Below are 23,588 nucleotides of genomic sequence, written 5' to 3'. Positions count from 1 at the left end.
ACAGTGCGCGCGCCCGTGTGCGCTCCTCCAGGTGTTTGAAGCCCCCCCCCCCTTAAAATTTTTTCCAGATGATGATGAGGATGAAGAGGGAGGTTACGTGAGGAACAGGGGGTCCATCAATGTTTTCCCCACACACGTGCACGTGCCTCCCTCTTTTTTTTTTTTTTTTTTTTTGTTGTTAATGCTTTGGAATCGATGAGATGTGCGCTTGATTGGGTCTCCCTGTTAGGAAGGAAGGAAGGAAGCAAGGAAGGAAGGAAGGAAGGAAGGAAGGAGGAGGAGGAGGAGGTGGCACTTTTCTTTGACGGCAATTCTTTCACGTTCTTCTTTTTTGTGGGGCTTGGTCTGGGGTGCTATTTAAATGAGACGCGCGAGCGATAAAAAGTTCTTCATGGGGGGGGTTCTCTCTTTCTTCAATATTCCCACTTTTTTTTTTTTAGGGGGGGGGGGGTTCCCAGCCTGCAGGAAAAAAAGTTCAGGACGGAAGAAGTATAATAATCCGGTCAAGGCGACGGAGAGGTGAGGGGGCGGGGGGCGGGGGGGGGGTGGGGTAAATCCTGAACCTTCTTCTCTCTTCTTTTGTCCTCCTCGCCAGATGCGCAGCGGGACTCGAAGCTCGTCCGCGGGCGCCGCCGGGAGCTGCGGGAATCCGCCCGTGCACGGACGTCGTTTTCCCCGCAGATCTCGCCGCCGGTGTGCGCGCGTCTGCAGCGGTGCGCGCCCTAAGATCCGCCCAAGCATCTGTCCGTCTCTCCATTGGCGCATCCATCATCGGTGTCTCGTGCGCGCGCGTCGACGGGGGACAGTACGATGCCCCCTCCCACCTCGCAGAAATCCCACGTCACACTCGCGCACACGAACGCGTTCAGTTCGCGGCGGTGTGAGTGACACGTCCGCGTGCGCGTTGGCTTGGCACGAGAGAGGGAGAGAGAGAGAGAGCGAGCGTGCACGCGCGCCGAGAACGGACTCAATCGTCAATCAAACGGACAAGTTTCCACTTTTTTTTTTTTTGCAAAGGAAATTACAAATCACAGCGACCGTCTGCAGGTAAAAAAAGAAAAAAAAATCAAAAAAGCATTTATGATCACTTTAATATTTGTATGTAATTTGACCATGTTGTAATATGAAGTATAAATTCAAAATCTTTCACTGATGCAATGCAATCTAATTTGGTCTGAGCTGGACCGTCCACCTGCGCTCAAGGGACGCAATATACTGAATAATTACGCACGATTATTATATTAACTTTTGATCCTTAATGACACGTAAAACTGAGCTCTGTGTGCACGAGTTGTAATCATACATGCACCTAAATTATGTATCTTATTTGATTCCTGTCACTTTTAGTAAACATCCTGCACATCCTCCGTCGAAAAATAAATACAATTAAAGTAGTGTTCCTGACTAGGTACAAAGTTTAAATAAAAATGATAATTGTGGTGAATACAAAGACGTGTTAAAAAAAAAAATGAAATCGATCAAAAACGTATTAGATAAGAGTTATTTAAAATGTCCAAACGTACAGTTAGTTGACTTCTTATTTATGCTGTTCACCATATTGGACGGTAAATGTGATTTATGCAGTGATTCGTTAATATTAAAAACAGAAACAATGAAGGGTCGCAGAGCACATCGTGGCGACTTTAAAGTTGAATTTAACATCATTTCAAAATCCGTGAAACGTGTTTGACCCGATCCTCTACATTGCTCCGAAATCAATTCAACATAAAAAATGTCATAAAATGTCGTTTGGCCCTGTATTGGAGAACTTTACATTTACATATAAAACTCATGGGTGCAAAAAGATTTTACCATTAAATAAATATTTTCACCTTAAAATAATTGCGTGGGGACAAAGTAGGTGAAAAAGTCGGCGTGAGTGTGGAGAGATTTCTTCAAAGAGGAATTGATACAATGCAGATTCCCATTGGGACGTCTTTTACGCACAAGAATCCGCGTCTTTAAATATGAAATATGTCTGTGTGTGTCCCCATTTTCTTTTTGTTTTCTCGGTCGTGTTCCGTGTTGGAAGTTTTGACTCTTCGCTGCAGCGTGAAGTGAAATGTTGTGATTTGTTTTTTTTTTTTTTGTTTTTCCTGCGAGACACTCCAGGGTCGCGCTTCACGCGCCGAGATGAGCGCGAGGGGGCGCGGCTGCAGAGTCCGGAGAGGGGAGCCTGGATCCGGGGAGGACGAGGACGATTGGGGTCAGGGGTGGGGGTGGGGGTGAGGGTGGGGGTGGGTGGAATCAAACCGATTCCACCGAGGAGGGAGGGGCGGATGGGAACAAACACTTCAAGTCGCTTTAAATATCTTCAGTGTAATTACACTTACGTGTGAACATATGTTGTATTGTGACTTAGCTCTAGAGTGAACGCGTGGGAAAAAAAAAAAAAATGTATCGTCATAGATATATAAAGTGAGTGAACGACAGCCCAACTAATTTGCATCCCCGACCTGACTCCCGGCCAGGATCTGGTCTCGGGGGAACGGTTACGTCCAAATCCATTTCCTCCTCCTGTCAACTTTTTTGTTGCTTTTGCTTCCGTGCATGCCGCAATTTTCTGATCTTTGGTTATTGTGGCGGGTACACTTCTATGATTAAAAAAAAAAGAAAGAAAAAAGAATGAAATACATATTTGTGGAGACAATCAGCGAACTGTTCACTGAGCTGATGACTCACTTGTTGTTCCATCAGAATCGATTATTGTCGCTCTAGCAATATTGAGCCGAGGTCAGGAGAGCCCTCGTGGAACGTTTTTGGACGGGTTGGTCGAGCCCATCGTCCAGTGAGCGAAGAAGGGCGACGGCTTCAAAAGCTGCGTCTGGCTGTCCGCTTTTAAAGTGTCCTAAAAGAGGCAAAGCCACTGCATGCTAAATTGCTCCCAGTGGGATCTGCTTTTTCTTTAAAAAAAAAAAAAAAAAAACTTTTCCCAGCTTTTTGGAGGACGTGTGTGTGTGTGTGTGTATGGAAGGCAAAACCTGTGACGAAAATTTTATTTTTAGAAGTTCTACAGAGCTACTCGCGTGCTGACAAAATGTTTTGATTTGAAAATGTGTGGTGGTAAAAATAAGAAAATAAAAAAATCACAACCATCAGATTTCTGAAATGAATCAATCAATAGGAAATATAAATGACTGTGACGTTATTTAAAACAACTTTTTTTTTTTTTACATTTCCACTCATTAATTTTGTGACACTTCAAACTATGTAATAAAAAAGATAAGTGGAAAAGGGCTTTTGTTGACAAAATTACATTTTATTCACGCGTATAAAGAGGCGGGTAGAATGGCCAAATATTCTACACACTTTAGAAAAATATGACTCACGTAAAAGTAAAAAGTAATCTTTTAAATAATTACGTACTTGAGTAAGACTGAGAAAGTACTACTGCAGTACTAACTAATGCATAACGTCCGATATATTTTTGAAATCGGAAGCATGAATGTCAAATTTAAAAAAACCTACAACAACACGAAAGAGCAAATTCAAATATAGCTGCACAATATCACTCGATCTAAAATACAAATGCAATCTTAATGAAATAAAATCTTTGAAAGATAACAAATGAAGGCAGATTCATCTTCAAGACATGATATTGTTTGTACTTGCAAAACAGCATAACGCTGTTGGCTCATCAGGCAGATAAAGACGAAGAAGGCCGCAGTGGATATAAAAAGTCTGCACACCCCTGTTCAAACTTGAACGGGGATCGACTTGCTGTTTAACTTTTTTGCCTCCTTAGCCAGGTCGGCGATACAAAAGTCACGCTCTCTCTTTATCGGTCCTTTACCCGTTTAAATCAAGCGCAATACATTCGGCTGCGCAACGAGGCACTCGCTCCCTCTTCCGTGGTACGCGGCCGTGTTCAAAAGTAACAGATCACATTCAAACTCATATTTAATAGGAGTCCGCACACCACACCTGCACTCTTTTCCATTTCAGAGAGAGAGCAAGAGAGAGAGAAAGAGGACAAGATGCATGTTTTCCAGCTACTTTTTGCCCATAAAATAGTGCTCATGTTGCCACATGCGCAACCAAAACAAGAGTAATAACATTGGCAATTTACCTCAGGGCGTTTTCTCAACTTTAGGAAAAAAAGGGCTGAAATGTCCAAACTTGGGCACTGACAACTATTGTGGAAGTCGTAACTGTTGTTCTCTGTAATCTTTAATGGAAGCAGGAGTCGTGCGCAGCTGCCGTGGCTCACTTTGATTGGACCAACAGACGTGATTATCTTGATTGGCGAAACTCATTTCAAATCTCATCGCTGCAATCACAGCGTATCGGAGCAACGGCGGCCCATGCGGAAGCCCAAAACCACATTCTAAAAATAGATCGCACGCACAATTACTGACAAATGAAAGTAGCAATCAGCATATAGCCTCCCATTAGAGACTTAAAGTACTCTATCTTCCAAATATATATATATATATATATATAGACTGAAGTCAAACTGAGGAGTATGAGTCATCAAAAGTACTCTGGCAAGTAGAATTTATAAAAAAAATGTTCCTAAAGTAAATGTAGCATGTTCCTCGCCATCGCCACCTCTGCCGATATCCAACTAAGAAAGGACTCACCGCATGGCCCGAGTTGAATTCTAAGAATGGTTTTACACAGAGGACAAGATTCACCCTTGTGAAGTCAAACAACTTTTCAAACAATTCCGACATACACCTTCTACGAGCTACCTTCACGTATACGCACATCCGCCGACCGCCGGAGACAAATTCCTTGCGTGCTGTCACGTACTTGGCCGTGAAAGCTGATTCCGATTCCGATTCTGTTGATATCACACAAAACTCAACTTTGCTGAACTTGTCCGACTTCCGACATTCCTTCACCCTCTAAGTCGAGGTGATGAGACGGGATTTCACCGGCTGATCTTAATCTTCGACTCCGAAGCTGTGCTGCTCTCGAATCAAAAGCGACGCCGCGGCGCCATCTGCAAGAGTCTATCCGTCGCTGCGGTGGGCCACTGACAACGGCTGTTGAGCCAATCAATCGTCAGCTCAGTGAGTATCAAGCTCATTATTTTTCAGTAGCCAGTTTCTTCCACATCCATAAAACATGCATTGATTAAATACACCAAATTGCCCATAGGTGTGAATGTCAGTGTGAATGATTGGTCGTTTCAACTGTACGTGCCCTGTGATTGGCTGGCAACCGACCAGTTCAGCGTGTCCTGCCCGAAGACAGCTGGGAAAAGCTCTTCCACTCCTGCGTCCCTTGTGAGGATAAGCAGCTTGGAAATTGGTCGGATGGGTCTTTTTCTTTTTTGTGTGCTTTTTTAATATGGGTGAGAGTTGCACATCTTTAGTGTCGAACCATAATGTGGCGGACTCAGAGCTACCCAACGAGATGCAGTGTAATTAAAGGAGGAGAAGAAGAAGAAGAAGCGGAGAAGGACCCCCCGCTAGGCCTGAGAGTAACGTCGTACTGAATGGTTTGGTTTAACTGTTTGCTGTTAAAATATCAAATGTTTCATCCTCTTTGAATGTAAACGTTGCTGCTCCGCATGTATTAAAAGTAGCAGGAGACGATGGTTCATAATTCTCAAAACATCTACGCTAATTTCCAGTATTTACAAAGAGAACTTCCTTTATGTAGGAAATTGTTTGGTTTAACATTTTGGGGATGACTAATAAAATATTCAAATCTCATTTGTTTGATGTGTCAGGTTGACAGTAAACTAAACCGGGAGGGAGAAATAAACGGCGTGAAGCAAGCGTGCGTGAGTCTTCTTTAACTTTTCTCAGAGTGATGTGATCAGAAAATCTCTCATTGCTTGACAACCGGAGGGGAAAAAAATACTTTTGTCATTATTTTAAGTATCTTTAAATAAGGTTTTAATATTTCTAAAGTGCGGTGAGAGGGGCAAAACAAATATATAAAGTAAAGAATAAATACAGTTTTATCTTGATAGACAGGGGAGTTCACTGTATCCCGTAGGAAGCTAAAACAAAAATAAATAATGCAGAAAACGAGGAAGATAAGACAGAGGAAGGGGTGGGAAAAAAAAAAAAAAACCAAAAAAACAAAACAAAAACAAAAAAAAAACACCGGAGAAGCCGAAGAAGACAAAATGGATACCGCGTCCTCACCACCTCCTGCCGGCGGGGTCGGGAGGGCAAGTGCTGACCAGTCTTGTTTTTTTTTTTTTTCCCCTCCATCTGCTATTACTAGGTCACAGTATACACACACACACACACACACACACACACACACGCACGCAGTCTTGTTGCGGTCAGCGTGGCCACCGGGGAGCGGAGTAATTTAAGCCCTCCTTGATGCAGCCGATTCATCACTGTCCCGTACCCGGCGCCTCAAAATTAAAGCGCGAGCTCCAAAGTTGGAGCGAAGGCAGATAACAATTGGCAGAGGTCAGCGGCGGTCTCCGTTCGGCCGCTTTTATTAGCACGGTTATTAGTGGAGCGAGGGGACGACCGAAGGGGGCGGCTCACCCCGTGGGCTCGCACGGACGATTATCATTTATTTGGGCAGACGGAAAGACACAATAATAATCCGGAGAGATTTGAGCATTTTCCTTCTCTTCCCATCTCCAAAATCTCAATCAATTGTGCTTTGGTACGGGGTGTGCCAAGAGAGCCTTTACCTGACCGACTTGCTGGTAAATGTTACACCTGTTTACTATTTACAATGTACAATTCCTTCATGGATACACATAGCCACAATCTGAGCATGTTCCTCCCTTTCGGGCCAAAGAGGGCAAAGGTGCGCTCATGGGCTGGATCGAAAAGATTATCATGCGGTGTGGGGTGTGTGAAAAAAAAGACTTTTCCTCCCCAATCTGCTCTGAAAACGCTTGGAAAGAATTGAACCTTGCAACTGATCATCAGGCCGATTCTCGTCCGTCTCTAAAAGATGGGACAGAGCCATTACCGTCTTGCGTGTCCAAATCTGACGGTGAGACCGTTGGAGCCGACACTGTTGCCGTTTCAACCTCTTCAGTATTTACAATGGCAAATCCTTGCGTGTGTGGTCAACACCAAGTTGGGCCCTCCGTCGGTGTGAAGCGAAACAGAAAGACAGCCGATCGGGGGCGTCTTCTCATCCTGATTGATTGCCAAGGGATCCAATCAGCAGATTAAGGGACTTGGGTGCATCCCATTTAACTTTGGTTACATTATTTGACATGTTGAGGAAAAAAAAAATTTTTTTTTTTTTTTTTTTTTAAAAAAAAAAAAAAAGGTGGTGTATTCCACTTTTGACATAGGAACATGTTTTAATGTTAAAATTTGTTCAAATGTGACCGAAAACTGCCGATTTCAATCATCTGTGATAGGAAATGGCCGGACCAAACACCTCGGGAGAAAATTTGGAGGTTTTCTTGGTGTTTATACGGTGCTATATGAAGTAAAACATAATTCAAGGCGACCTGTGATAGATGAAATGCATGATCACCGCGTCCAAGTCTATTAAAAAATAATAAAAGAAAAATAAAAGCAACGTTGGAGTGTGTCATTTGTCCAACTCCTGGTGGAGACACCCTGACATGAACTGTCACGTGACTTTAAAAAATTGCTCTGCTTTCAGTTGCATTTTAAAGCGACGACATGCTTGTCATTGTGACGTGTCGGCGCAGTTTGAAGGAGCCCGGAGGCAAGCCACAAGTCTATCGTAAACGCATCAAGAAGACCCGTTGGAAGAGCGCTTCCAAGCTGCGTCCGCACAAGCCGCACCAGAGTGATGCTGATTTGCAGAAAAGACATTGCCAGGCTGACGAGTGCATGCCAACCCAAGAGGGGGCGCTTTAACCCCTTACCGTGAGATCGCGCAGTAATTCGTAAGTAAGTCATCAGTGAAAAGGACATCTCGATCGATGCGAGGCTGTCAAACCTTTGCGCCGCCATCACGACTGACATTCACAGACAATGGTGTTGTCGGCAGTAGACATCAAAAACAAGACTTATTTTTCATGCACACAAAAATAGTAGTATCAAATAAATGCTGTCAAATTATGCGCGGTTTGAACATTAATAATGTATTAATGGTTCGAAACATGCATATAGTAAAAAAAAAAAACAAAAAACCTCAAATTATTCAAAATGAAATGCAAATTTCCGTACTAAAAATTGAATTACAGGTGAACTCTACTTGAGGAAGTCGGAGTACCAGTAGTGGTACGAGCACCGCACTTTGAGCATCCCTACAGATGGCACCACTTGGACTGATTTTTTTGGACATATGGACAACTTTTTCATTAGGTATCCCAAAAGCTCTGAAAAAATGCTATATATATATATATATATATATCTGATAATAATGTGAAAACGATTCTTTGATTCTAAATAGCTCTGTCCTTGTGGAAGTTGATGCGCAGCAAGGTGACAAACATTTTTCATATTCATCGCATTTGACCCGATGACAAATTATTATTTTTTGAATATTAGTGTGTCCAAGGCTTGTCCTTGAATCAGAGTTTCTTCTTCTTTTTTTTTTTTTTTGAAAGTTACGTGGGTCTTGGCCTGGTCAAGTTAAAAGACACGTTCTTGACTGTATAACAGTCGCACAACAACTCAGTTGCTCAAGGATTGAACTTGTCTTCAGATAAAGTTTGTCAGATCAAGAATTTTTTATTGATGAAAAATTAGAAATAGCATTTTATATCATGTTCTACTGATATCAGTTGAAATGAGAAATTTCTGAGTTTGAAATTTGTGTTTTCTATTTTCATTATATGTTTGTGTATTTAATTTTTACTTCACAGTTATGTTATATTAATCCAGTAAATTATTTTAATGTTTTGAGATTCCACCCCTAATCACACCCGCAACTTTATCTGCGGGCATGACTGGTGGACCACACTCGTAAATTTATATCCGCGGGCATGACTGACCACGCCCGGAACTTTATATCTGCAGGCATGACTGACCACACCGGTGGCTTTTTCCAAATGTGAGTGAGTGCTGTGAAACTGTTCCCCACATGCACGTACGTATGAAATACGGGAGATGCTGAACAATTTCAAGATGGCACTCTCCTTCCCCTCATTGCGTAGTAACAGTCTATTGCGTCTAAAGTATGTGACACTCAAAGCATTAGAAAAAGTGAATGAACGGCAGCTTTTGCGAGTTGCAGACACTTTTATTGAGTCATCAACAGCCATCGACCCTAACTCGGAATGGAACATCCGTCAACCTTCTCTTTGGTCTTCCTCTCTCTCGCTCGTCCCTGGTAGCCCCATCCTTGCCACCCTCCTTCCGATTTCCTCCCTCTCTCGCCTCCGGACATGTCCAAACCACCGAAGTCTGCTCTTTCGAACCTCGTCCCCAAAACATCCTCCAACTTTGGTCGTCCCTCTAATGAGCTCATTTCTAATCCTATCCAACCTGCTCACACCGAGCGAGAACCTCAACATCTTCATTTCTGCCACCTCCACTTCTGCTTCCTGGTGTTCTAACCCTGAATTGTAACCGCTCTTAATAATACTGCAACTCAAATTCAAAGCATCCTAAAAGTTGATAACCGCTGTTATTATTTCATCGCATAAAAAAATAAAAAGAAATCTTTTCTTGGAGATGCCCGTGTGAGGATTGGTACAGCGTTTCCACGGCGCGCTGCGCGCGAGTGACTCACTACTTCCTCCTTTGCAGCCGCGCTCCAGTTTGTGTGTATGCGGAAACATGCTGACAGCTGCAGCTCATTACGGCCGCCATTACTGATGGCGACTGCCGGGGGAAATTCCTCCTTGCGCGCAGCAAAGTGCCGCGTGTACCGCACAACAAAGATGCAACATCTGTAACACAAACAGGGAAGAAAACGAAACATTTACAGCGTGAGAAGACCAAATCAAATAAGAACCATCACTCAGCCGTGCACGTAAAGTACGTGCACACGCAGACAAAACAGGAGATGAGGTCACTGAAGTACGCCAAGTTTGTTGCGCTGGCAAAACACTGACGTCTCCCCGGCACACAAACAAACACGCACGCACACGTACTCATGCTAACATTTCCCTTGTGCGGAAAAAGTCGAAATTAGCACCCCGGCGAATTGTGCGCGACACAAAACATCAAATGTCAAAGGTGACGCAACACAACAATAGAAGGACAAAAACAAACAACACAATTGCGCTCTCTCTCACTCTGTCTGTCTATCAGTCTTTCTCTCTCTCTCTTTCACACACACACACACACACACACACGGACAAATCCGGAAATTTTCTCACGTGGACATCACAGAATTGTCCTTCGATAAGAGGCGGCACCACACAAAGATACAAACACACAAGTATTAGAACTGATAACATGTTTTACACGCAAGTGCAGGAAAAGCCAACGAGAACATCTGAACTATATTGCGAGTTAATCAGAGGCACTTTACATGGGGACAGCTGACAATTATTTGATATGATTTTGATTATCGAGCAGTTCTGAACAGCGCCGCACCCCCGTTTATAATTGGGTGTGCACACTTGTGCCACCACATGATCTCAGTTGTTTATTTATACCGGCCACGTTCAACTTTAGACGCCACTTATCCTGGGTCTCATTTTTTCCTTATCGCGCCAAACTTTTGAACAGGGGCGTGTCGACTTTTTATATCCCCTACATAAAGACAAGAACATGGACACACAAATGTGAACACGCTCATCCGAGCATTTTTCTCAATTGAAAATCCCCACAAGTAGAGAAGGGAGGTCAAGAATGGTGCGGCACAAAGATACCAAGAAAAGATCACGCACCCCCGCCCCCCTCCCTCCCTCTAAAACGCACCCACGCACAGCGTAGCGTGTCCAGTTACGTTAATGAGAGGGCCGAGATCCAGACCCGCATGTGCTGGAGCCATTAAGGACGACCTCATAGCCGCGCTGCAATTCGCGACTCCAGATGACTGTAACACATTGGCGACGCGGTTCTGCCAGGTGGTGGTCCGCGGGGGTCTCGGGAGTCGGGATGAGGGACCACCTGGACAACAGGAACAAAACACACACACACGGGCTCCTCCGAGGCATTTTTCCCCAATATGGCGTCCCGGCGCTGCTGGAAAGGACATTTCCCTTTGGGTCACGTGAAACCAGGAAGTCAAACCGAGTCTATCAAATGTCCACGGACACGTGACGTTTGGAGCGCTCATCAAAGGGAGTTGAAGGAGGAAATATGAATGAGCACATGTATGAATGGAGATTTGTTCGTTCGGAGCGCAAATCAAACGACGAATGTCATATTAATTACGCCACAAATTTGATCAATAATGCGACGTCCTCGGATCTCAACCGCTAACTGAGGCAAATTACTCCCTGCTTCCACGCCGACTGTATTACATACATACTGCGGCTGACTGCATATATTTTCCATACTGATGTCTAGCCACCAACTTTTTTTCCCATCACGCTCGTCCTCATTAGGGTGGCGGCTGAGGCGATCCCAAACCTGGACTGGTTTGCCATCAACACGATTTGCAGCTAACTAATTTGATGATGCTTTCAAGTCGCGGAGAAATGACTTGGTGTCATCATTTTACAAGTTCGGATTGTCTGTGAAGGTTTGATGAAGTTGTCAGATTTTTTTAGAATCAATTAGTCTATCGATTGGCGGCACGATTGATCAGCTGGTAGAGCGTTGGCCTCACAGTTCGGAGGTCCCGGGTTCAATCGAGTTTGCATGTCCTCCCCGTGCCTGCGTGGCTTTCCTCCGGGTGGGCACTCCGGTTTCCTCCCACATCTCAAAAAACACGCAACATTAATTAGAAGCAATAAATTGCCTCAAGGTGCGATTGTGAGTGCGGCTGTTTGTCTCGATGTGCCTTGCGATTGGCTGGCGACCAGTCCAGGGTGTACCCCGCCTCCTGCCCATTGACTGCTGGGATTGGCTCCAGCACTCCCGCAACCCTCGTGGGGATAAGCGGCTCAGAAAATGGATGGATAGATAAAAAGTGTGAAGTGTGTCTTTTTTTTTGTCCTTTTTCCCTTCGATTCTTCCTCATAAGGATAAACGGTGAAGAAAATGGATGGATGGATGGATGCATGGATGGTCTATCGATTGTTGCATGGATAATTGACCCCTCCGTGACTATTGCGCAATCCGCGTCACTGACCAATCAGAGGCCAGAGATCTGCATAAACCAAAGCCCGTTTTTGCTCCCGCCATTTTCTCAGACAACATTGCATGGTCCAGTATAGGTTTAGTTAGCGTTTTATCGCGTATTTGGGTTATTTAACAAAAAATATGGTTAAGAGTTGTAGTCACGGACTTTGTAATAGTGACGACAGGTATCCCGAAAGGCTAGTAGGTGGAGTTCCATTCGTACCCTTTCCAAAACCGAAGACCCAGTACGAAAAATGCCTTCGATGGATCAAAGACCGCATCATCAACTAAATCCATCTAATATCAACCAGAACACATATGTTTGCACCAAGGTATGCCCTATATTTGATTTTCAATACATGTCTTGTATAAATGAATTCAAAGTTCTTCGCTAGCATAACATTGCTACGTGCGAACGATTGCCACACTTATTCTTTGTTGAGCGATATTTAGCGATGATCGGACTGCACAAACGTATCGATTTCTTGCTGGCTCGCGGCCGAAGCTTAACCAGACTGTGTTTGCACGAAGATATGCCTTATATTTGATTTTCAATACATGCCCCGTATAAATGAATTCGAAGTTCTTCGCTAGCATAACACGGCTACGTGCGAACGATTGTCACACTTATTCTTTGTTGAGCGATATTTAGCGATGATCGGACTGCACAAACGTATCGATTTCTTGCTGGCTCGCGGCCGAAGCTTAACCAGACTGTGGTTGCGCGAAGATATGCCCTAAGATTGATTTTTAATACGCATCTCGTATAAAAGAATGAGACGTTCTCCGCTAGCATAACATTGCAACGTGTGAACGGTTGAATGAAATCAGAAGCATGGCGTCTCTCTCAGTTCAGAATGTATTGAATTGTATTTGCCATTTTTACTGTTTGTCCTACGTCAGCGCACGTGGCGTGACGTGACGTCACTTCAGGAGGCGTGGCCAAGTGCCCTGTACGCAGGGGTCAATTCTAATAATCAGATAAAAAATTCATTTTCATTCAAATTCATCAGTGATCAGTTATTTTTTTTAAACTTGCTGATCAGTGATCGGCCCCAAAAATCCTAATTGTGTAAGACCCGGGAAAAATGTTGTTATCCAAAGTAAAATGAAATGTTTGTAAATACTTTATTTCAATCAGTCTGCTTTCATGAAGCACCGCTTAAGTCAGGAAATGTTGTGAGACTGAAATCAAAGGATTTGGCTCATTTTAATGTAAATAATAACTCTAAAGAATAATGAATTATCGATGTAATGGTCGATTATCATTTAATTGTTACACCTCGAGCGTGAAGATATCTGAATGTGATTCGAAGAATAAATCGGGGGGGGGGGGCGGCGCAACCGAGGATGGCATGGAGAAGGGCTGTCCATCCATTTTCTTTGCCGCTCATCCTCAAGAGGGTCGCGGAGGCACGGAGAAGGTGTTCTTGACAAATGGAAAAAATGATTAGCCAAACTTGAATTGACTATCATCACAAAAAAAAAAAAAAATCTGCAGTGACTCAAAAGCTGACACACGCACACAGACACACACAGTATTACAGACAAGGGCAGAAAACGGAGGACGGGGCAGGCGAGACGCGAGCCGAGCTGACATCGGCGCAAAAGAGATCACATATGGCGCTCGCCACCCCGAATTACCGCATCGGACCGCCGGTCCGATTTGGGGAGCGCTTGAGCGACGGCCGTGAAAACCAGAAGCGGCGTGACGGCCGGCCGGCGGACGGCGAGCGACGCATCGCCGGTTTAGAGGATGTTTGCCGAGGCTTTTCCCTCTCAAGTGTCACTCTTTCCCCAGAGAGGATCAGGAAGTGTTAAGCTGTGTGTGGATTGAGGATGGGATACATCCTTTTATCTGTTGCGAGGGATGACCAGCAGGATCCCGCCAGGCGAAATCCACTCACTGAAAGGACGGATAAGTCGGTGGACTTTTCTTTCGAGGTGTGGCGCTCGGAGTTGAAAGGTCAAACGCACACGTAGCGAGGTGGAACACAAAGTCCGCTCGCGTGCGCGCTTCGCCCATTTCGAGAGTGGAGGAGAAACGTTTGAAACCACGCTTCGGGTTTCAAACGGCGGTGGTGGCGGTTCCCACTTAAGCGTCGTGCTCTCAAATTAGGAATTCAAGAGAGGTTTAGAATTTCTAATTAGGGTTTCACGGAAAGTTGAGCGTTTCAAGAAAATTGGAGTTTCAAATGCTGGCTGCTTTCAATGAGGGTTTCAAAACGGGGCTTGGGTTCAAGCACACGTTGTGTGAGATATTAAAAGTGATCGAAATGTGAATTTCCTGAGCTAAACTGTATTACAGTTGAATTTACTGGAATATAAAAAGAGTGAGGCGGGACGGTGGGGCAGCTGTACAACGTTGGACACGGGTTGAAACCCCGCCCCCACCTGTGCGGAGTTTGCATGTCCTCCCCGTGCCTGCGTGGCCTTTCTCCGGTTTCCTCCCGCATCCCAAAAACGTGCAACATAAATTGGACACTCTAAATTGCCCCGTCGGTGTGATTGTGGGCGCTACTGTTGTCTGTCTCCGTGTGCCCTGCGACTGGCCGGTGACCAGTTCGGGGCGTAGCCCGCCTCCTGCCCGATGACGGCCGGGATCGGCTCCGGCACTCCCCGCAACCCTCGTGGGGATAAGCGGCTCAGAAAATGGATGGATGGATGGATAAAAAAGTGTGAAGTGTCTCTTTTTTTTTTTTTGTCCTTTTTCCCCTTCTGTTCTTCCCAAAGAGTCACTATTGGTTTTGTGAAAGTGATGAATGATGCAATTTCACATTAAATGAGGCCAAACAGGAAATCAATATTTCCGCCGTTTCACTTTTTTCACTCCCTTCCATGACCGCAAGTTATTTGTTTTTCCTCCGAAATGTGAAATAAGAATGACATCATGTTGTCCAAGACAAACTGGACGTAACTTAAGAGCAACTTTCAGAACCTCAACAAACTTTTATTTGAATTAAAGTATTTATGAATTAACATCAATTTATCAATGGGCAGTCACCTACAAAGTCTGCCATTCATGTGCCTCTAATTTTTTTTTTTTTTTTTTGAAAAGTATTTCGGTCGGAGATACAATTTACGATACATCCTAAAAATGATCGATTGTGAAAAATAATGTCAGCGTGCCTGTTACTACAAGGACGAGAACTTTGCGTTTTGCGTCAAAGTGTTCATTTATGACATATCGTGGCTTTGGCAAAAACTTTTACAGATGCTCAAAACAGTTTGTCCTACGGGGGTTGCCGTAGTCTGCTGTGGCAGTCGACGTCCGCAGGCGCAGAAGGGGCGAACGCGGATCAGGTCGGAACAACTCGTTGTGGAAACGCTTTTGACAAAAGTCGCTCAGAGAAAGAAAGACGAGCACCACTGAAGTTTTCAACAAGAATGGGCAGCCTTTGCGGAGAGGGACGGTTCTGCCGTGTGTCGAAATTCACAGATCGGTGAATACGCCAAAGCATTTGTACTCGACGTTGCCGATAAACATTTTGACAACTTCACATCAAGACAAGACAATCAAACGGATAAAAGACACGCCTTTGTCGGCAAGAACTGTTCACCATCGTACCGGCACGATGCCAAATGAAATTGAATTACGTTCACGGTCAACGCCCGCGTGAAGCTTCATCTGACGACGTATGAATCAAGACAAAAAAGCCATCAGCAAAAGCAGAAGTCGCATTCATGACAAGAAAAGTGCGTCAAGAAGGGCACACGTGCCAGGATCCTGTTGGCGGACTTCAACACCATCATCGGCAACACCCTCACGCATCAGATAGTAACCAAAGACGATGCGCAAAGTTCGAAAAGATGCTCGAGAACATGACAATGGCTTCACGGTCGCACCTCTGCTGTCGGCGAGTTACCGTGACGACCTGCGCTCGACGTGACAAGAGGCGGAGGAGGAGAAGCCGCCCGACGTTGCGGCCGGTGCGTTAAAAGCCAAACCGTGTCTTTTGTTGCTTTTCTTTTTATGTTTTTCGCCGCCGTGTTCCAAATCTCAACAGGGTGTTGACGAGGGGAAATATTATGCAGAATCTCGTCCCGTTCACGTTTGCTTCTTCTTCTTTCCGCCAAGATTTTGCACGCTTATAACACATTTATTGAGATGTAGTATTACATACATACATATATATATATATTATATATATATATGTATATATATATATACACACTTTCAAATACTCACATGCATACACACACTGACACACACATGCTTTCACTCAAACACACACAAACATCCCCCCCGCCACACACACTGTCTCTCTCACACACATGTACACGAACACTCTCTCTTTGACACACACACACACACACGTACACGTCAGCCATCAGTTTGTCTCTTAAATGTACACGTTCGCATTCACACACACACACACATCAGTTATGTGCTTTCAGCTTTTTTTTTTTGGGGTGGGGGTTGACGGTGGTTTCGGGGTAGTTGATGCAGAGCGAGGGTGGCGGCGGGCAAGCTTGACAGGAGGCGAGGAGGAAGTACACAGGAAGTACATTAGTTATCACTCCCGCGTCTTCTCCACCTTTTCACTTCTCATCAACGCCACCTGACGCCGTCACGTCTTCCGTGCTCCACTTTGGCGTCGGGGCCGTCGCCGCAACTCCAGATGACGGCGGGCAAAAGCCGCTCAAGCCTCAAGACGACGGGATGAAATATTTAAATGAAAGGCAGCGTTGGGGAGGAAAGACAAGAGGGGGCCGGGGGGGGGGGGGGGGGGGGGCGGTTGGACGTGGCTCTCAGGAATTGGTTCAGTTGGCCGAAGAGTGACGACGGATGAGTTTAATGATCCGTACGCTGCTACGCCGGATTCAAGGGAGTTCAAAGTCGTTGCTTTGGACGGGTAAAGCGCTAATATGATATCATAGAGTGACATCATCGTTCGATCGACATTTTTCTTCTTGACGTGCGCCTCTTTATTACGCTTTATATTATGCCCTATTCTGGTATTTTTTAGCATATCAACTGTTAACATGTTAGCAATTTCGCTGTTTTCATTGGAAACGTGACTTACATGACTAAAGCGGCGCTTCTCCAGCTGTGGGGGCACGACCCCCTTTGTGTAGAACATGATGAGCAACATTAATACATTTATTCTTGACTGTAAATTGTTCAAGATCCCTTTCTTTTGTACTTTCTTCAATGTTTATGAGTATTAGATTCGATTATCCTTTAAATAGAGCTATATGGAGGTGTACTCGCAGGGGATGCGGGTGGGGTGGGCTGGGGGTCCCAATTGTTTTTTTTCTTCTTCCTGGGGGGTCATAAGAGAGAACAACTCAGAAGGCATGATGCATCCATGAATCCATCCACAGTTTCTTAGCCACTTATCCTCACAAGGGTCGCGGGAGTGCCAACAAACAGGGTACACACTAAACTGGTCGCCAGCCAATCGCAGGGCACATCGAGACAGACAAGAGTCCCCCTCCAATCACACCTTGGGGCAATTTAGAGTGTCCAAAAAAATGTTGGCATGGGAGGAAACTGGAGTTCCCGCAGAAAAGCCACACAGGTACGGGGAGAACATGCAAACTCCACACAGGTGGGGTTGGGATTGAAGCGTCCTCAGAAATGTGAGGCAAATGCTTTTCATCGGTTCTTACCGTGCGGCCCATGATGTATAATCTTTATTAATTTGCCGAATAATTTGTTCACATCACCAGTTAACTTGGTTGCATTTTCACTTACTTTGTCAGAAAACTTTTTGGGTTTTTCAACTGCTTTCGAAACATGTTCGCATCAACTATTAGCATTTCAGTTTCTCTCATTTCTTGCTGGACATGATGTGTAATCCTTACGGTTCTGCCTTAGCGCCGTTTCTTGTATGTTCAAATACACACTGTTGGCATGCTTGCATTTGAATCGTTATCCTTTGCAAATGAGTGTGATTTATAATGCCTACGGAGGTTGTGTCTTAGCTGTATGTTAGCCTACCAATGTTTAGCCTCCTAGCATTTCACTCATTTTCATATACTGTACTATCAGGAACGACGTAAAAGTCTCACCAATCTGCTTTAGTTTGCTATCCGGGTCAATGTTAGCATACCCCCCGTTAGCATGTGAACACTGTCATGAGAAATCGTCCCAATAATCCTTACCAATCTCCCTTGAGAGATTTTTGCACGCAGATGATCTTGCTATACGCTAAAACAGACGTGTTTTTATTGGCTGTGGTATCGATGATGACAATGCCCTGCCCTCTGGCCTTCGCAAAAAGACTTTTTTCTAACCTTCAATTACTACACAGATCTCGTTACTGTGTTATTATCGTTGTTACTTTCTTGGGGTTGAGTACCTTTCCACCTAATTCTGTTGGACAGTTAAGAATCCTAAAACGTGACTTGCAATATTGCCTGTACAGAGGACAATTTTTAAAAGATGACCATGTAATCTACCAACATTATCTCACATGGGAAAAGTTGCGACTGAAGTAAACCAGTGTCGTAGAACGAATGGCGGCGGATTTTGAGGGTTCCTTTGGATTATTAGAAAAGTTGTTGGTTTCCCTGGAGAACACAACATGCGGCCGTTCAGTAGTTAAGCGTTACTTCAAATAAACATGGCGTCTCCCAGCGCTGGCCCCCGGCAAACAAAATGGAAACGGCGAGGGGGATCAGAGGCGTGTGATTGGGCGCAGATGTGCGTCCCGTCTGGGTTTGCTTAAAGGGCCCGCCGCTGCCAGGAACATTCGGCGGGATTCAATAAATAGAGCTGTTAGACGAGAGCCATTTCCTTGTCACCGTGTCAAGGTTTCCCTCAGAGCGGATGTTTCGCATTTTGACTGCTTTCACTCTCACTGCACACAACAGCGATGCGTGTCACGATAGCACGCTCGTCTATTACATTTTACGTAAACTTTACCTTCGATATACACACACGCATTATGATTGTGGTTGTGGGTACTTCTCAAATCAGATAAGCTGCTTAAAAAAGCCACGATAAAAACCTTTGAACGGCTCCTAAGAAAAGATTTTGAGTGGCGTTTTGTCATTCTTAACTGCCAAACAATGTTGGCTGGTTCGTTAGTCAGTCGGTCGGTCGGTAGATCTGTCTGCTTGCATTTAGTTCCGTAGTTTGGTTGCTTAGTCAGTAAGTCCGTCAGTCTGTCACTGAATTAGTTGTGTAGGTAGTTCGCCAGACAATCACTAAGTTGATCAGTCAGTAAATCGGCGGGTCTTGCAGTTACTTCATCAGTACGGTCGGTCGTAACTCAATCAGTCACCGGCGTATTAGTAAGTCAGCCAGTCAGCTTGACGTACGGTGACGACTTCGTGAGTCATGTCAATCGACCTGTCAGTTAGTCAATCCATTAAGTTACCTGGTCAGTCACTCGGTCTTACAAAAATGGACTGTACTGTGATCGTAACGTATTATACGAACAAACGCTTAAACTGGCGCAAAGGTTTGACGTCGTTATATGTATTTCACCGGCATTCCCCATCTTGTTTTACATCATGGCTGCCCTCCCGCTCACCTCCTCCGCCCCCGCCATGCTGAAAGTGATCAAATCATCGTATGGAGAAATCCGGGCCGAGTGGTAAAGGTCACTGTGAGGAGTGCGTAAAAATGGATGAAGCCTAATGATTAGCTCAACCTTTAGCTAATCAATAATCATCTAGCCGGCCTGGTCGGCCATTAACCTCGGCCGCTATTGTGTCCTCTGGCAGCTTTACGGTGGCGCGAATATGAGCTCCAATAGATTCCCGTTATTAAGTCCCTTCAGTTTAGCGTTCATGCTACACTTACAGTGGATATGAAAAACCGCAAAAAACAGAAACAAAGACCTATCAATGTTTTACAAAAGTACCGATAAAATCCACCCGAATTCAACCTGACAAACTGGTGATTCAAACCATTCTAGTCATAGACCGAGTCTGGATCTACATTGTGGGTCCAAGTGGTCAGCTCCCATTCAAAGTGACTGTATATGAATTGGGACAAACCACCCATCCATAGATTTTCTTAGTCGCTTATCCTCACAAGGGTCGCAGGAAGTGCTGAACCCTATCCGAGCTGTCACCGGGCAGGTGGCGGGGTCCACCCCGAACTGGTTGCCAGCCAAACGCAGGGCAGATTGAGTCCAATTAATGTTGCATGTTTTTGGGATGTGGGAGGAAACCGGAGTGACCACCCGGAGAAAAGCCACGCAGGCACCGGAAGAACATGCAAACTCCACACAGGCGGGGTCGGGATTGAACCCGGGGCCTCAGAACTGTGAGGCCTGTGCTTTCCAGCAGATCCACAATGCCGTCCTTGGGACAAACCAATATCGACTTTTTCAGACAGAGGATAAGTACAAGTTGTTACACTTCAGTACTCACCCGTACCAAGTACCAATACTTGATAATAATATCATTAGGGGAAAAAAAAAAAGAAATGTTGTGGTTCCGATTTCCTACATTTCAGAACTAGTGTTGGTAGGTATTTCTTTTATTTTTTTTTTTTACAAAATATTTTTACTCCGTCTCCAGCACATGCCGCCGCCATTTTCTCGTCAGTTCTCGTTCATTCAGGCTCGCTCGTGCATAACGAGCTCAAAATTCATGAAGGCTTGGTCCAAAAAAATGTGAAATAATGTGAAAAATCGGACATGGCGAAACATGAAAAGGTAAGTTGACTTGCTCTGGCCCAGTAACGCTACGATGTGGGTCGAGGCGGTTACGCTAGCTGACGCTCGTGATCTGGCAATAACAATGAATTCAAGGCGCAAACGACGGGCAGCAGCGCGCTCGAAGGGCCACACGGCCACGCCACCGGGCTGAACGCTCCCGGTGATGAAAAGTCTTCTTGTGATTAATGCGCATGCCATGCAGGTATATTTTGTAAACTTCCAGCCAGTCTGAAACGTCCCCGTCCACGCTTCAACATGTGCCATGCGCGTTCATCACAAGGAGACTTTTCAGCACGGGGGGAGCGCTCAGACCGTCACAGCGGAACCCAACTTAACTCTGTGCTCCCGCATGGCTGTGGAGAACAACGCCCCCGACGTATTTATTACATGGTGTAAAAATGTTCGAGTGGCCGGGAATTTTTAGGGTGGGTCGTTTTTTTTCCCCTTCACCTTATGTCTTTGCAATCGTGATTCATTTCAATCACGTTGAAAAACACAAAAATCCAATTTAACTTGAACGTGGCACCAGTTGCACACCTTGCAGTTAAATGCAGCATGCGGCATTTTACCCCCAAAATAAAACCCGGAAGACTTCATGCCGCCATTGACGGCATTCATCCCATCTATGCGTCGACGCTACACTTGCACAGACGTGGCCGATATGTGTAAGATTTGCATCCACTTTTATTGGAGGCCCGATTCCGAACTGTGGGTATCCGACCATGTTTTCTTTTATTTGTATTTTTTTTTTTTTTACCCTACTATGACATTTATCAGGATCGTGACAGTTGAGAGCAAAACCGATTGTGAATACATGGACATATTTGGTTGTAATCATGTTGCGAATATAAAAGTGTGATTTAAAGATTGTCTCCCTCACTACACACACAGGCGCATGTGTGTTGCCATCTTCATCATAGCATCTCCCTCTTTATTGCCTTTAATGACGCCGCCTTCTCCTTTCATTAATTCTTTATCGATTCCTCCCGACGCCGCCTGAATTATTTTCCAATTACAGCGAATAAAACAAAAGAGGATACCGTCTCCGCATAAACGTAAAGACTCGCAGACACGCACGTATACATACAGATGTTTTTGCAAATCTTTTTTCTCTCCCCCCCCCGTCTTTGTTTCTTCTGTCCGACACGGTGAGATGACGGCGCCGAGTGGCGAGGTAAAGGTCAGCAGAGGCACTTTGGACAGGAGTGCGCGTACAGTAATGTAGTGTATGTGTGTGTCTGTGGGGGAGGTGTTAAGAAATCGCAAGGGCCGGTAGGTAGTGGTGGAATCTTTAATGCGGTGTTTGCGGGGGGGGGGGGGGGCATGAATGATGCTCCCAATAGCAGAACGCGTCCGCCGCGCAGCGAGCGCCTCAGAGGTCCATAGCAACGGAGCCCGCGGTTGCCCACAGGTCGCTAATTACTGCAATTATTCACCCTCATATTGCAGACGCGTATCGACTGGCGGGTTTGTCTGACGAGGCACCAACGGGGGAACGTGAACTTGCGCAAATTAAGCGTGATTTTCATGGCGAGGCCGGATAGAGATGGATTTTTTTTTATTTTTTTTTTATTTCATATCTTCACCGATATCTGCTACTTTTCAAGAGTTCTCTGTTGTTCAATTACATATCATTATCTTAAAGGCCGAAGGCACGATTAAGCTTAATTTTTCTTTATATATACAATATTAGACTTTATAGAAAACTGATCGGTTCTGCCGATAATTGGCATTTTGCTGATAAGTTCTGATGTGATAATTCGTCCATCCGCTCCGAGAAAAACATTTATTCCGCGTCGTCGTTGTGCACAGTATAGCTGTATCCAAATATTTGTATATTTTTACATGTGCTTTTTTTCATGTCTTTTGACCTAGTACAGTAAATATCTGAAGGCTAATAAAAGTCATTTTTAAAAAAATGGCACAATGGGAGAAACAAGGCAACACATAACGCACCGATGAGACTAAAAGACAAACTGGATTGAAGAGAAGTTTTCAACACACTTGTCAACATATGCATATCATGTCAAACTGGTTGTTTAAAAGAAATAAAAGAAAATAAAACAATTTTGAAATGTTGTCAAAAAAGTCCAACTGTGGTGTCTGTGTCTTATTATAAAAAGTGGGGCAGAAGTGTCGAAAATCACAAAATCACAAAAGAATGACTTGAACGTCCCCCTTGGATGATCGATATGCACTCTGGACATACAACTACTGGTATTTCAACACAATAATTCACATGTTCATTTCCGAAAACATCCCTTTAAAATTGAGTTTGCTTTTTGTAATTTCCAGCACTTAAGAAATTGCAATTCAATCCCTTTACAAAAAATGTAAACACAATAATTTGCACATTCAAAAACTTCTCGTTTCGATTCCATGTAATATTTATAACCGAAAGGGATATTTAACAACACTGAACCTAGTTGACCCATAATCATCGTGTATATCGTGCTATCTGTGCAGTAGACAGTAGCTCTACTAGTACGTTCATTGTCCCGTTTCTCCTTCCACCAGCCAACATCTGCTACAAGTGATTCCATCCATTTAGAAGTGCCATCAAAAGTGTGCAAGTATATTATATCACCGGCATAAATGACATTATTAATGTGGTAAAACTAAAATAAAACTTCCAGTTGACACATTACAGGATTTCCAGCCGAAAGTAGCTAAATAACAGCATCCAAAAAAAAAAATATATAATAATTTACTTACCCATTTGACTGCTGTTAGCAGAGTAGTTCCCATGGCCACTTACACTAAATGAGGCTAACACTTACAGACATTTAAATTCTGGTAAAGTTTGAGATTTGCGTCTCATCCATTTCATGCCAGCAGGGGACACGGAAGTGGTCAGTATGTGCAAATCATATATTCTCTGTTAATGTGTTGTCATAAGCGAAAAAAATAC

The sequence above is a fragment of the Syngnathoides biaculeatus genome, chromosome 3 (genome assembly GCF_019802595.1).
Source record: "Syngnathoides biaculeatus isolate LvHL_M chromosome 3, ASM1980259v1, whole genome shotgun sequence".
Classification (NCBI taxonomy): Eukaryota; Metazoa; Chordata; class Actinopteri; order Syngnathiformes; family Syngnathidae; genus Syngnathoides; species Syngnathoides biaculeatus.
Note: the sequence above shows the minus strand (reverse complement) of the source record.